Below are 13,474 nucleotides of genomic sequence, written 5' to 3'. Positions count from 1 at the left end.
TTCTACTTGTGGAAGTTAGCAAAGAAACAATCTATTTTCAGAAAATGAAATATTATGTGTAACAACATAATATTAGACAATTTATTTTTAGGGTTCCTATTAAGTGTCAACTTGCAGAACACTGAAGCTGCCAAAAGAGCCAACATAATTCTTGGCTGCATCCACATCATGAGAAGCAATAGTGTTCCCAGTTCTAGTCACCCCACTTCAAAAAAGATCCTGAGGTGAGGCCTTAGAAAGAGTGCACAGAAGAGCAACAAAGGATTATAAGGAGTCTGGATGCTAAATCATATGATGAACATCTAAAGGAACTACATCAGGGTGAAATCCAGCAGGTTCTGACAGGTTCTGGAAAACCGATAGCGGAAATTTTGAGCAGTTTGGAGAACCAGCAAATACCACTTCTGGCCCCAGGGGTGGGAATGGAGTTTTTACAATATCCTTCCCCTGCCATGCCCACCAAGCTGCACCCCCCAAGCCACACCACATCCATCAAGCCATGCCCACAGAACTGGTAGAAAAAAAATGAATTTCATCACTGAACTACATAAATTGAGCCTAATGAAAAGAAGGTTCAGGGGATAACAGTCTTCCAGTACTTGAGGAGCTGTCACAGAGAAGAAGGTGTCAATTTATTCTCTTGAGAACCTAATCTATTTTAGGATTCCTGTTGGGTGTCAACTTGAACAATGGTAAAAATTGTTGGCTTACTCACAGTTATGTATCTTTACAATGCTACCTTATTTTTTGGACTATAAGATGCACTTCCGCCCTCCAAAAAAGTGAGTGGAAATGTCTGTCCATCTTATAGAGTGAATGTTACCGAAGCCCCACCCACCCACCGGCCCCCACTCTTTGGCCTCTGCCTCCCAGCAATTCGCCTCCTTGCAGCAAACAGCAAACAGCCTGATTTAGCATGAGCAGCTGATTGGCAGTTGGATCTGCCTCCCAGAATACTACTGATCAGCTGTTCAGGCTGCAGGGATCACCGCTGCCAATCGCCTCTGCAACCTATCGCCACCTCCACATGTCCCATTTTCGGCCTCCATGTGTCCCATTTTTTGTGCCTGAGCATTCCATTTTTGGCCTGTTCCAGGCAGTGGGGATAGGCAGCCATGGCAGCAATCCCCGCCACCTGGAACAGGCTGAAAATGGGATGCATGGAGGATGAAAATGGGGTGCATGGAGGGGGGGTGATAGGTGATAGTGGCAATGGGCAGCGATGGCAGCGATGGACGGTGGTGATCCTTGCAGCCCAGAACAGCTGATCAGTGGTATTCTGGGAGGCAGATCCAACCACCAATCAGCTTCTCGGGTTAAATCAGGCTGTGCTAAAGCTGATCAAGCTGTTTGTTGTTTGCTGCAAGGAGGCAAATTGCTGGGAGGCAAAGGCAGATTTTTTTTCCTCTCCCCAAACACTATAGTCTGGAGCATCTTATAGTCTGAAAAATACAGTATTTAATTTATAATTATATAAATGTTATAGATTATTATAAATAGTTGACTTAGTCATTTGAGTTTAACATTACCTGCTTTATATCACATCTTTAATCCATTGTCATTTTGTAGCTACTTAAATATGAGGTAGACCTTGAAGAAAGAGGGGAAAAAGCAGGAAAAGTTGCTAAAAATAAATAAATAAAAATCCAAATGAAAGTCAGGTATCAAATTCCTTTCTCGTTATCAGCTTCTGCATCTAGAGAGCCAGCTGCTGAGAAAGCATTGAACTTTATCTTCCTGGTTTCTTTTAGGTATTAGCTTTAGAAACCCATGCAGTTCCCTTAGGCTGAAATGAGCTTGTCAAAGTTCTGAATTGGACTCATATATTGAGAGTGAATTCATTTAATTGTAAAGGTGATTTAATTTAGATAATAATGAATCTAAGCTAGTCAGTTTAGTTTGCAAGGAAACATAGGCTAAAACTAAACATTATTCAATGGCTTGGTGGAAAAAAGGGTGGGCTGGAAGAGGAAAAAAAATCTTGCTGCATAGAAAAAACTTACACAAGAAATAATAACTTGAAATAAGTCCTGTGTACTCACTATAAACAAAGGTTTTGATGTATTGATGGATCAATCATTGGTATATATTTTAAGGATGAATGGAAAAAAATACTTTATGTGCAACTTTAAAAATCACCAGAAAACTAAAATAGACAAATATTCTATGGATTTTATTGCTGTGTATATATTTCATGGGTTTCACATGAGCAACTTGATTTATGCGTCACTTTAATCAAAGTGCTTGGATTTATGCCATTTTAGTCCAACTGACGGCCAAATACTATATAACTGCTGGCCTATGTGTAAATCTGATTTGCTCTTGCCAAAAGCTTTATACCTAAAACCACTAACTGTATTACAAAATCAGTAGGCACCAGCTTTTTCTCACAACAGAGCCTGAATTGTATTAGGTCACACTGGGCATATGTTGGACACCAAAAGAACAACAAACTCTTTCTTCCTCCATATTTCACAATGAAGTCACGCTGTGAATAAAAGGTATTACAAAAAAGAAGAAAGCATAAAATGCAGCAGTTACATTGCCAACCAGTAAAAAGCATGAGTTTTACATTATATTGGTACTAAAATTCTGCCCTGGCTCCCAGTTGCCTACTAGGCACAATTTAATAAATTGGTGTGAGTTCTTTGTATCTTTTGTATTAGTTTTGTAAGCCATCTTTGACACCAATATTCCCTATCCCATTTTTAAAATCCTTTTTAGTTATGATTTTACCACATATCAGTTTGGGTAAGGAATACAGAATGCTTTCTGTCAAATTATCTTGTCAATCTTTTCCCAGAAGCTGTATAACCAATTGTTTCTTCTCGGAGATATTCTCTATTTGATTTATTAATTTTCTCATACAAATTAAATTGTGCAGATATGCTTCCTCTGTCACACAGCTGACTGAAATCAACTTCACAAGTGAAGAGGGAGAAACTCTCAAGATAATACTCATGTAAGATACATAGCAAGAAAGAAAAACAGCTTCTATTGAGGGAACTCATTTAACCTAGATACAGTTAAAATAAAATAAAATGTTAAAGTTAGCCTTGGTGAAGGAGCATTATGCAGATTTTAGGATAAGCAGTCAGTAATCTGAGCTGTTAAAAGGTATTAGAATAGCAGTCTAAAGAACTGTTAGCTTGAAAATGAATGACGTAGGATTTTACTTTGATCATCGTGATTGTTGTATTATCAAACAAAGAAATCTCAATTTATAGTTTCAGAAATCTGAAATAAAATCCTTTTCACTTCTGTAATGTTCAAAGAGAACCTTTCTCAGAAAATATGGGGTCAGAGTTCAATAATATTATGTTTATCTAAAATAGAATGAACATAATATTTATTTTTAAATCAATTAAATATGTATTTCATAAATAATATGAATATATATTTTATAAATATAAATATCATCAATAGACACATCCCCTTAAAATTTTCATGACCATTTGATGGCAGATCTGAGATCCCACAACAGTGGTTGCAGTTGACAGCAGAATTCACTTTATTATCAATTATGATGTGGAATATTTGAAATTGCATTCACAGCAACTTTCTTTTTGCTGTTCAACAGTCTGGACATCTTTTGGTTATCTCCTTTCTCTTGTTAGAAAATTTCAGAGTCGTCCATCTCCTAGTTTCTACCTTCAGAAAGGAACCAAATCAGGAAATTCTTGTTAAAAAGGTAAAGGTAAAGGTTCCCCTCGCACATATGTGCTAGTTGTTCCAAACTCTACAGGGTGGTGCTCATCTCCGTTTCAAAGCCAAAGAGCCAGCACTGTCCAAAGACATCTCCATGGTCATGTGGCTGGCATGACTAAATGCCAAAGGTGCACAGAATGCTGCTACCTTCCCACCAAAGGTGGTCCCTATTTTTCTACTTGCATTTTTTACATGCTTTCTAACTGCTAGGTTGGCAGAAGCTGGGACAAGTAATGGGAGCTCACCCTGTTACATGGCACTAGGGATGTGAACTGCTGAATTGCTGACCTTTCAATCGACAAGCTCAGTGTCTTAGCCACTGAGCCACCACGTCCCTCAGTTAATCTACAGCCTTTAAAATTTCAGAAAAGAATTATGTCTTGGCTTCACAGTTCTTACTCAGAATTCTCTCATTGCAACTACTTTGAATTTGTGAGAAATTGCTCTTCAAATGCATGCACGCACCATAAAGGAAGATGGATGCTATAATAGGATGGGACAATAACTGAATGATCTTTGTCACTTTTCAATTGCTCAGATGAAGAGATCATTGACTGAGTCATGAAGTCTTTTGAGTTCCAAGAGTGAACAGAAATAAAAATAATCACAAATTAATTTCAGGCTGCTTTCAAATAACTGGGTGGATAGAAACCATAGCAATGTAGAAGTGCTTTGTGTGTGAAGTGTACATGCTATTGCCAAACAAAGATGCTCATTTTTTTCCTGTAAATTAATCAATATCACTTTATTTATATTTTCTCCCAACATTCAATAACAGCATTAAATAACAAAAAAAAAAAAAACCTGTTAAGAAAATGGGAATAAAACAAAACAAAACAATGAAAATGAATGTAGAATCTACAAGGAATCAGGACATGATGAAAAGCTTGAGCAAAACTTAATAACTACTGTTGTTGAGTTCCTTATGGACCAAGCAAATAATCTAAGGAAAGGATGAATTATTCTAATTTTAGGGATAAGCATTTGTTTAGAAACTTTAGGAGCTGATCTGCCATTTTGATTTATTTAGCTTCTAAATAATATATAAATTAGAAGTTCTTGAGCAGCTAGGAATTCATGGAATAGATTCAATAGTAATTTGATTTCATTAGAATAGCTGATCAAATTCTAAGTGGAATAGAAGCCAGACTTTCTTCAAAAGAATAAAAAAAATGTGAATAAGAGTGGGTGGGGATAGTTTGATAGAAGATTAATTTATGGACAGTATTTTTCAATAGACATAAATAATGAAGACAATCTTGAGTTTTAATAATGAGATTATTCAATTTAAAGTCATTTATGATCCAGTATATATAAGTAAACATTTACATACTGTTACATAAAGAACGGATCTTAATATTGACTGAATCTTAATACTGACTTTCTATTTTATCTGTAGCATGTCTATTTTAGTTGTCACATAAATCATAAAAACATCATAAGTGGCTATTAAAAAGTGTAACCAAATTCATAAAAGATTATAATTACTATGTAAAGTCCATTAAAACATGCAATATATATTACTGAATAAACAAATCGGTTATGTGTTGTAAACTGTATAAGTAGAAGGACCAGAATAGATGTTAAGCCGCAGATGCTGAAGAAGCTTCTTGGATGAGAAGTGAAACATTTTCAAAAAAACCCAAACAAACAAGAAAATCAAGTTTCCTTTTGAATGGTCCTTTTGAATGGGACAACCATGACTGGGATGACTGAGAATCTCCATAGATATTGATCCACCTCCCACCCCCAGCAAAAACTCAGGAAGTTTCATATTTAAACAGGATGACTGTGGGGCATTGGAACACTTAATTTCTGCTTCTTGGGCCATTTTTATAGCAACAAATTGGATAATCTTAATTGGTTTTATATCTTGGGAAAGATACATTGCATATTCTTAATATCAATTTATAAATTTAGTATATATTATTTTTACTTTTTTTTTTTAGTTTGTTTAGTAAGCTGACTATCTTATGATTTGTATGTTAAGAATAGAAATCTTGCATTGTTCCAGGTGACTTACTGAAATCATTGGGAAGTGTAAATCAGTATAAAAGTACATGATATTTTAGAAGTTACATGGCAGAGATAGCTCTGAAGAGGTCTTGGTATATGTCTTAGAAACTCTTCATTCTTGGCAGATTTTAAATAATGCAATTAAACAGCATTATTTCAGTTATTGGTAATAACTCTAAGTTATTCCAAGTTATTGGGCCACTTAGAATGTCATGCTTCATGCTTTTTATACAGGAAATCTTGTATTTTAATCTTTTTTTTCCCATGCAACTCAGCAGAGCTTCCTAATATGAAAGGTAAAGATTTCTATAGTACATTTAACAGCACTTTCTTTCATAATTAAATCCAACCATGTCTTATTCCTTTGTAAAGGAGTTATTTTATAAAGGAGATAAATTCACATGTCATGCTAACCCTTAATGTGGCTTGTTAGATTTAGGCTTAGTTTACTGTGCAAATTTAAGCATTATGGATTACCTGCCTATCCATGTTTCAAAATCCTGGTTAATGGAATCTCAACCAATATATGTATTAAGCAAATAGTCTAATGTTACCTATGCTCTATCTTAGCTTAAACTTTGCTTTCTTAAAGTCCCTATCTGTTACAAGGCTCAATTGAAGTATTCTTTGTCAATTCTAGAAGAAATGGGATAGACAACCATCAAACAAAAATACAACCACAAGACAATAAATGTTAATGTTGTTTTATCTGCCATTTCAGTATTGGGGTTTAGAAATTTAAAAATCAAAATAATATTATGTGGGGAAACTTGAATTAATTTATTTAATTAACTTGAATTAATTTATCACTCCCCATGGAAGTGAATGGTTCAGATAGATGATATAAAGTCTGAATCAAAGATGATGATGCAATAAAATTATCTTTTCTTTACCAATTAAAGATAAATTAATTACCAGATTTTGATGGTATCCACTTGTAAATTTTTAAATAATTCAAATGTGAAAGCATTCTTATTTTAATTAAAATATTTATGTTATCTCTAAGAGTAGCCACTGTATAAGAAATTGGAAGAAAGACCAGTTTTTGAAAGTGATATGGGAAATTACAGTCTGGGTACCTTAATGTTTGCTTTGGATAAATGAGCCATCAGTGTTCTGTTGAAGAAGAATAAGCACAGTTCTGTCAAGATAAATATTATAATTTGTTTGAGATTATGTGGATGAGTAAAGGGATGAACTAGTAGTTGCTTCTTACTTGAACTTTCAAAAAAGGGTTGATCAAATCCTCATTGAAAGCTTTTGAATAAATATAATAGTCATGGAATGAAAGGATCTTTCTCTTATGAACATTATATACGGTAAGAAGCAAAAAGAGGAAAAGATAAATGTAGCAATAAATGATACATGGGTCTCGCAGAAAAATTGTAAGAAGTATTAATTTATGAGATTCATTATCCAACTAGACATTCTGGGAAAAGACTATTGTATATAAAACAAAAAATCTTGCAGGAAATAGATCTCATTCAGCACGATTGACTTATTTCTATTCAACCTCACAGGCTGAGGGAGATGTTCAGATATCCTTTTCTTAGATCCATCCTTGAACATTAAGAGCCTTAGCTGGGTGAATAATGTAATCTAATTATTCTGGGAATATCCTTAAGCATTTTGATCCTACTCAATTTTGCAAAGGTATTAATTCTAATATAAGATACACTAATAGTCATCTTTCCTGACTTTCCTGGATAAAGTAATAAAGACAGTCCTTGATTATCACCCTTAGAAGGAAGCATAATAAATAAATAAATAAATAAATAAATAAATAAATAAATAAATAAATAAATAAATAAATAAATAAATAAATGAATGAATGAATGAATGAATGAATGAATAAATAAATAAATAAATAAATAAATAAATACATACATACATACATACATACATACATACATACATACATACATACATACACAAACAAACAAACAGTATTTGCTATACAAATTTCCATCACTTTACATTCGTAAAGCATGACATCTTCTATGGCAATTCTAGTAATTCCCATTATCATTGTTAATCAAGTTTATGTTAGGTAAGGACTCACCTCAATCCAAGCAATTCTTGTCTTGGTCCCTCTCAGCCCTAAGCCTTGGTAATGTAAGGGACCACTTCCTCTGCCTGCTCTTGATCTCTCCCACCTGCCTATCTTCCCCATCTCTTCCTTTTGCCTGCCCTCCTTCCCACTGCTACCAGCTGCCTCTACCACCCAACCTTGCCCATTATTGCACTCAGTGTATCACATGCTGCTATTGCAGTGGTCCTTCTTTTGTGTCATCTTCTATCATTCAAGTGCAGCCAGAGCTTCTCTTGCATGCCGCTCTTCATTTGTCAGGACTTCCAATATCTATCCCAGCCAGGGAGCATTGTGTGTAGGACTTCTATTTGTGCACCAGATAGTGCTTCCTTTTTGCATCAGTTCAGGCCTTCTTTTATGAAAGGAGATGGCACTCAAAAGAATGACCCAGCTGCACTGGATTGAAATAAGGACCCAGCTAGGAGGTTCCTTCTTTAGCACAGCTACTGACAGGGCATTCTTTCAAGAAGCAGGCATCTTTTGTGAAAGAAGGCAGTATAGAAATGAAAGCCCTGACTGGCATGTGAACAGAGGTCCTAGCCAGTACACAAATGGAGGACCTGGGCAAGGTACAAATGCAGGCCTATAGCAGTATGATGGTCATGGCAGTGATGGGTATGGCCAGGCAGGAGGAGCAGCTGGTTAGCAATGGGTAGATGGTTGCCAAAAGCCAATTGTAAATATGGGTGGACCTGAGTTTTGTTCACATGACCATAAGCCAGTGCAGTGAACTTTGGTCATAAGTCCCTTTGTTCAACATCATCCTCACTTTCAACAGTTGCTGAACAAATGGATGTTAAGTGAGGACTAGCTGTAAGTGATACGATGTAAATTGTAAGCAAATAATAATTTGCATTGTTTGATTATTTTTAAGAGCATTGCGTGAACTGAAGTTTAAACTTTACCCTATGGAAATGCTTATGGCTCTGCTGAGCAAGATGGATGATAGGGCACATAGTCCCACAGTTTTAGATGTACTAGAGAAAGTGAGTTATTTATTGTAGTTATAGTTCCTTTAATTAATGATTGATTAATAATATTTTAGACTAATTCCTTTTTTGTTCCTAATTATAACACAGGAGTCAATACATACAGTAGCTTGCATTCAGAAATTCTTCCTACAAGATACTGGATGCATTCTAAAAATGAAAGCAGCTTGAATTTGTCTACATACCTTTAACTTCCACTTCTATAAATAAAGATCAATTTTACATAAGATTAAAACAAACAGATTTTATTTTAAATGTCAATAGCAATTGTCTTTTCAACTGTTTTCCATTAGCATCTTACAATATCAGATGTCGAGACAAAAAACATATGACGTAACACAGTTTATGGTCACTTACTTTCTGAAGAATAATAAAAGATGTCATCTTTATGTCAAGCAAGAAGATTACATTACATATTAATACTGAGGGAACACCCCCAATAAGGCATGTGTTTGTTATTTTTGTAGGAAATTTCACTCTTCACATTTTTGGGTGTGTGACATTTATTTTCATTTTACAATGGTATTATATGACATTTGAGAGAAATAATTCAAACCATGTGCCATCCAATATAAGATTATTGTGCTGAATAAAATTTTATTCAGAACACAAAACACCTGAGAAAAACTTGCTTTCAATCACTTTGTATCCATGCAGACCAATAAGCACAAATTCATATATTTTATTCTGAAGTAAAAATTCAAAACAACTGAAATTCAAAGCAAAAGCCAACTGAAATGTCTCAGTAGCTTTTACACCAAATGCTAATAGTCAAGGACTTCATCTATGAATAGCAGAATGTCCTAGCTGCTGAATTGTTCAAAGAGATGACTTGTAAATAATAGCTTGAAAAACAGCCTGAAAATGGCCCAAAAAATGCTGGCTGTGAGAGGAAGAGGAGCCGGGTGAGCCGGGTCCCCTCATCCCAGAAGCAGCAACCTCACACTCTTCCCCTCTCTGCTAGCCCCCTTCTTTGCATGGGATTGCCCAGAAACAGAGATAGAGAGGGAGAAGGGGGCAGCATTTCTGTGTGCTCCCATTTCTGTGTGGCACTCTCCCCTCAATGCTAATGGCTGCCACTACTCCCTTCTCCCTCTCTGTTTCCACTGCTGGATAATCCCATGTGAAGAAGGGGGCTAGCAGAGAGGGAAGAGTGCAAGACTGCTGCTTCTGGAATGAGAGGACCCGGGAAGCATCTGGGTCCAGCTTATCCAGCATCTCTTCCTCTCACAGCCAGCTTTTCCAGTCTAGCGTCATGCAGTCTCTCTCTCCCTCTCCCTCTCCCTCTCCCTCTCCCTCTCCCTCTCCCTCCCTCCCTCCCTCTCTCTCTCGCTCTCTCTCTCACACACACACACACACACACAGACACACACACATTCACACACACAGAGAGACACAAACAGTGAAAAAGATCTTTCTTTCCTATTGCCTCTGCCACTGGAGACCCCTGAATTCCCTCCCCAACCCTGCCTGTCCCATAAAGTACCACCCACACAAGTGACATAGAATTGACCATGCCCACTCAGTCACATGACCTACCCAGCCACGCCAACTCAGCTAAGCCCAGCCAGCCAGTCAATAGGGCAGAAAACCGGTTGTTAAAAAATTTTGAGGCCACCACTGCTTAGAATGTTTTCAGACATTGGATGAAGATCGTTCTTAGAAACTATCACGGTGCTTTTGGAAACTGATCCTATTTTGATTAAGGTGACTTGATTATTAATAAGCACACATTCTCCTTTCTATGTGCCCCTTAAGACTTCAATCTTTCCCTTAGTGAAAAGACATTAAACACGAGTCCTAAATTTACCTAACTGCATCACTGCTCTTCTTTCTCTGGTAATGCTATAGAGACAATAAAGGATTATGTAATTGTTTTCAAGAACCTGGTGAAGCAAAGAAATGTGTATTGTTTGAATAATAAAGAGGTTGCAAAGGAAGAATCTATTGTTCTGCTGTAGCTGGGTGGAATACACGGTGGAGAGTATTTCCTGGTGGAGTGTGCATTATGCTACTTTTTTTCCTAAAGCATAATAATGTTGCAATTCTAGCTTATTAAGAAGCAGCTACAAATGTTTATAATCAGAGGACTAAAGTATTGCAATCCCAATAGCTAATAAATGCACCTTTCAACAAGGAATTATACATGTAAACAATCATATCGTATCTGCATCCCAATTATTTCATATACACATGCACAGTACCTGGAGTATTATGATTATCTATGTTTGCTGATGAAAGAAATTTCATTCCTTAACTTTATGTCGTACTTGAGGACTTCTTGGAAATGTTTGTTATCTATTTTTTGGAAACTAGATATTGTGCTACTGGACCCTTAGTCTGTTAGAGTAAAGCTCTTCTTATGGACTTGCAAATGGACATAGTTTCTAACTGTACCTGAGTAATTATTCTGTACAATTTCATTAAAGTTGTAACTTTTATTCTAATTTTTATGGAGTCCTTTTGGTTATGTCCCTGTTCCTCAATCCAAACTATTCAAAGGTTTTTTTTGCTGTTTGGAGACAAAATGGAGATAGAAACGCTGTGTATTTTGCCTTGAGCTCCTTGAAGGAAAGACAGAATATACAGTCCATTAATTAAATAATCTAGTGGTAGAAATTTGATCCCTCCAAATTAAAAACCACAACAAAAGTCATGAATTTAGCCGAAGTGGAAGCATCTTTAACCTATTATTGCATGGATTTTCAAGAGAAGAAATCTGCACATGTGTGTATAATTCTATTTCAAGTCAACATTGTTTGCCATTTGGGTCAGTATTTGCTTTTAGCCAAATGATGTTTGGATCTCTAGCTATTTATATTTTGGGGGTAAGGTTTTTCATTGCAGTGTTCAGTTGTACATTTTAAATATGAAATCATGGTATGATAGCATTGGAAGGAATTATTTAACCCAGTGGTTTTTTTTAAACCTGTCAAGTTTAAACTGTGTGAACTTCAACTCCAAGACTTTCCCATCAGCATGCTGGGTGTTGGTCCACACAGCTTAAAGTTGACAAGTCTGAAAAAACACTGATTTAGCCTTTCAAATCCACTTCCTGATAAGTGCAGTAATGTAGACTGAACCATCAGATTGATAGATGTATATCCAACCTTTGCCTAAAAACATCCTGTGAAGAGAAGCTCATTATCTCCTCAGTAATTGCTTCCTCAATTTTTGTTTCTCAGTGCTAAATATATCCTGTTCTCTAATCTCTCCTTGTAAGACTTGGTTTCCACTCTTCTCGTGATCTTTACTGCTTTTCCATTTTTTTAAAAAATTGTGATACTCAGAAATGGAGTATTCAGGATGGGCCTCGAGCATAAGAAAGCTTAATTTTGTTTTTTTAACTCAAGCTACAAAAAAGTTGCCTGTTTCAGAAATGTCCTTATCTGCCCATCAAAAAAACAAACAAACAAACAAAAAAAAATCCAAAACCCCACTCTACCAAAAAACAAAAGCCTGGCAGATTTGTTCAAAGTATTTTAATTAAATTCAAATTTTGGCAGAGGTTTCACTTGAATAGCAACATCTAAATTTATTTTTAATTCGATTCAGACAAGAAAGTCCAAATATCAGCTTTCTTTTGTCAATTGATCACAAATGGAAGTTTTCTAACATATTCATGTTTTGCATTTATTGATAAGAAGAAAAATGTCCACAAACTTAATATTGGTTTAACTGTTAACTCATCCTCATTAATAATTATATGACTACAGAACATGGCTGGGTCAGAATGGGACAAGTTGCCGCAGCCATCTCACCATGTACAACTTGCTGTAAGACAATCCAACAATTCAATTTAATTATTTAAAATAATTAAAAAATATTTTAATTTTGGTCATTCACATTTCATTTTGACTCTCCTTTTGCATCCTTGATTTAGTGATTCTATTCCACCATTTGTTCAATATTTGTGCAACTCTTGTCCCATGGTGAGTTGTCCCACAGCAAGTTGGCTGTAGCGACTTGTCCTGCAATGAGTTGGCCAGGATGTGGCAAGTCGCCCATGGTGAGTTGGCCAGGTGACTTGGCCATGGCGGGTTGGCCAGAGTGAGTTGTCCTAGAGCCTAATTGGGTAGTTTTGGAAGGAGACAACTTATTGTCCCTGTTTGTTGTTGTTGTTGTTGTTAGTTGTGAAGTCATGTCTAACCCATCGTGACTCCATGGACAACATTCCTCCAGGCCTTCCTGTCCTCTACCATCCATTTAAGCTCATACTGACTGCTTCAGTGATTCCATCCAGCTACCTCATTCTCTGCTGTCCCCTTCTTCTTTTGCCCTCAATTGTTCCAGGCATTAGGCTCTTCTTCAGTGAGACTTTCCTTCTCATTAGGTGGCCAAAGTATTTGAGTTTCATCTTTAGGATCTGGCCTTCTAAAGAGCAGTCAGGGTTGATGTCAACTTGCAAAGCTTTCAAGTTTCCATGAGCAGGAGGGAGAGAGAACTGATGGAGCTGATTGATTTCCCTAACTGAAACTACATTCCACAGATGTTTTCTTACCAAATCAGTAGGAGAATGTTGAGTTTCACAGCCAGCCAAAGTGGTTAATTGGAAAATGTGATTTATGACATAGCCAGGGAGGAGGGGAGAGACAGGGTCATAGGGGAACATAAATCTATGTGGGATTAGTTCTAACTGCATCCGAATATTTCCGAAATGGTGCTCCTA

The sequence above is a fragment of the Pantherophis guttatus genome, chromosome 2 (genome assembly GCF_059756535.1).
Source record: "Pantherophis guttatus breed Tessera chromosome 2, ASM5975653v1, whole genome shotgun sequence".
In the NCBI taxonomy this organism is placed as follows: Eukaryota; Metazoa; Chordata; class Lepidosauria; order Squamata; family Colubridae; genus Pantherophis; species Pantherophis guttatus.
This window is presented reverse-complemented; position numbering follows the sequence as displayed.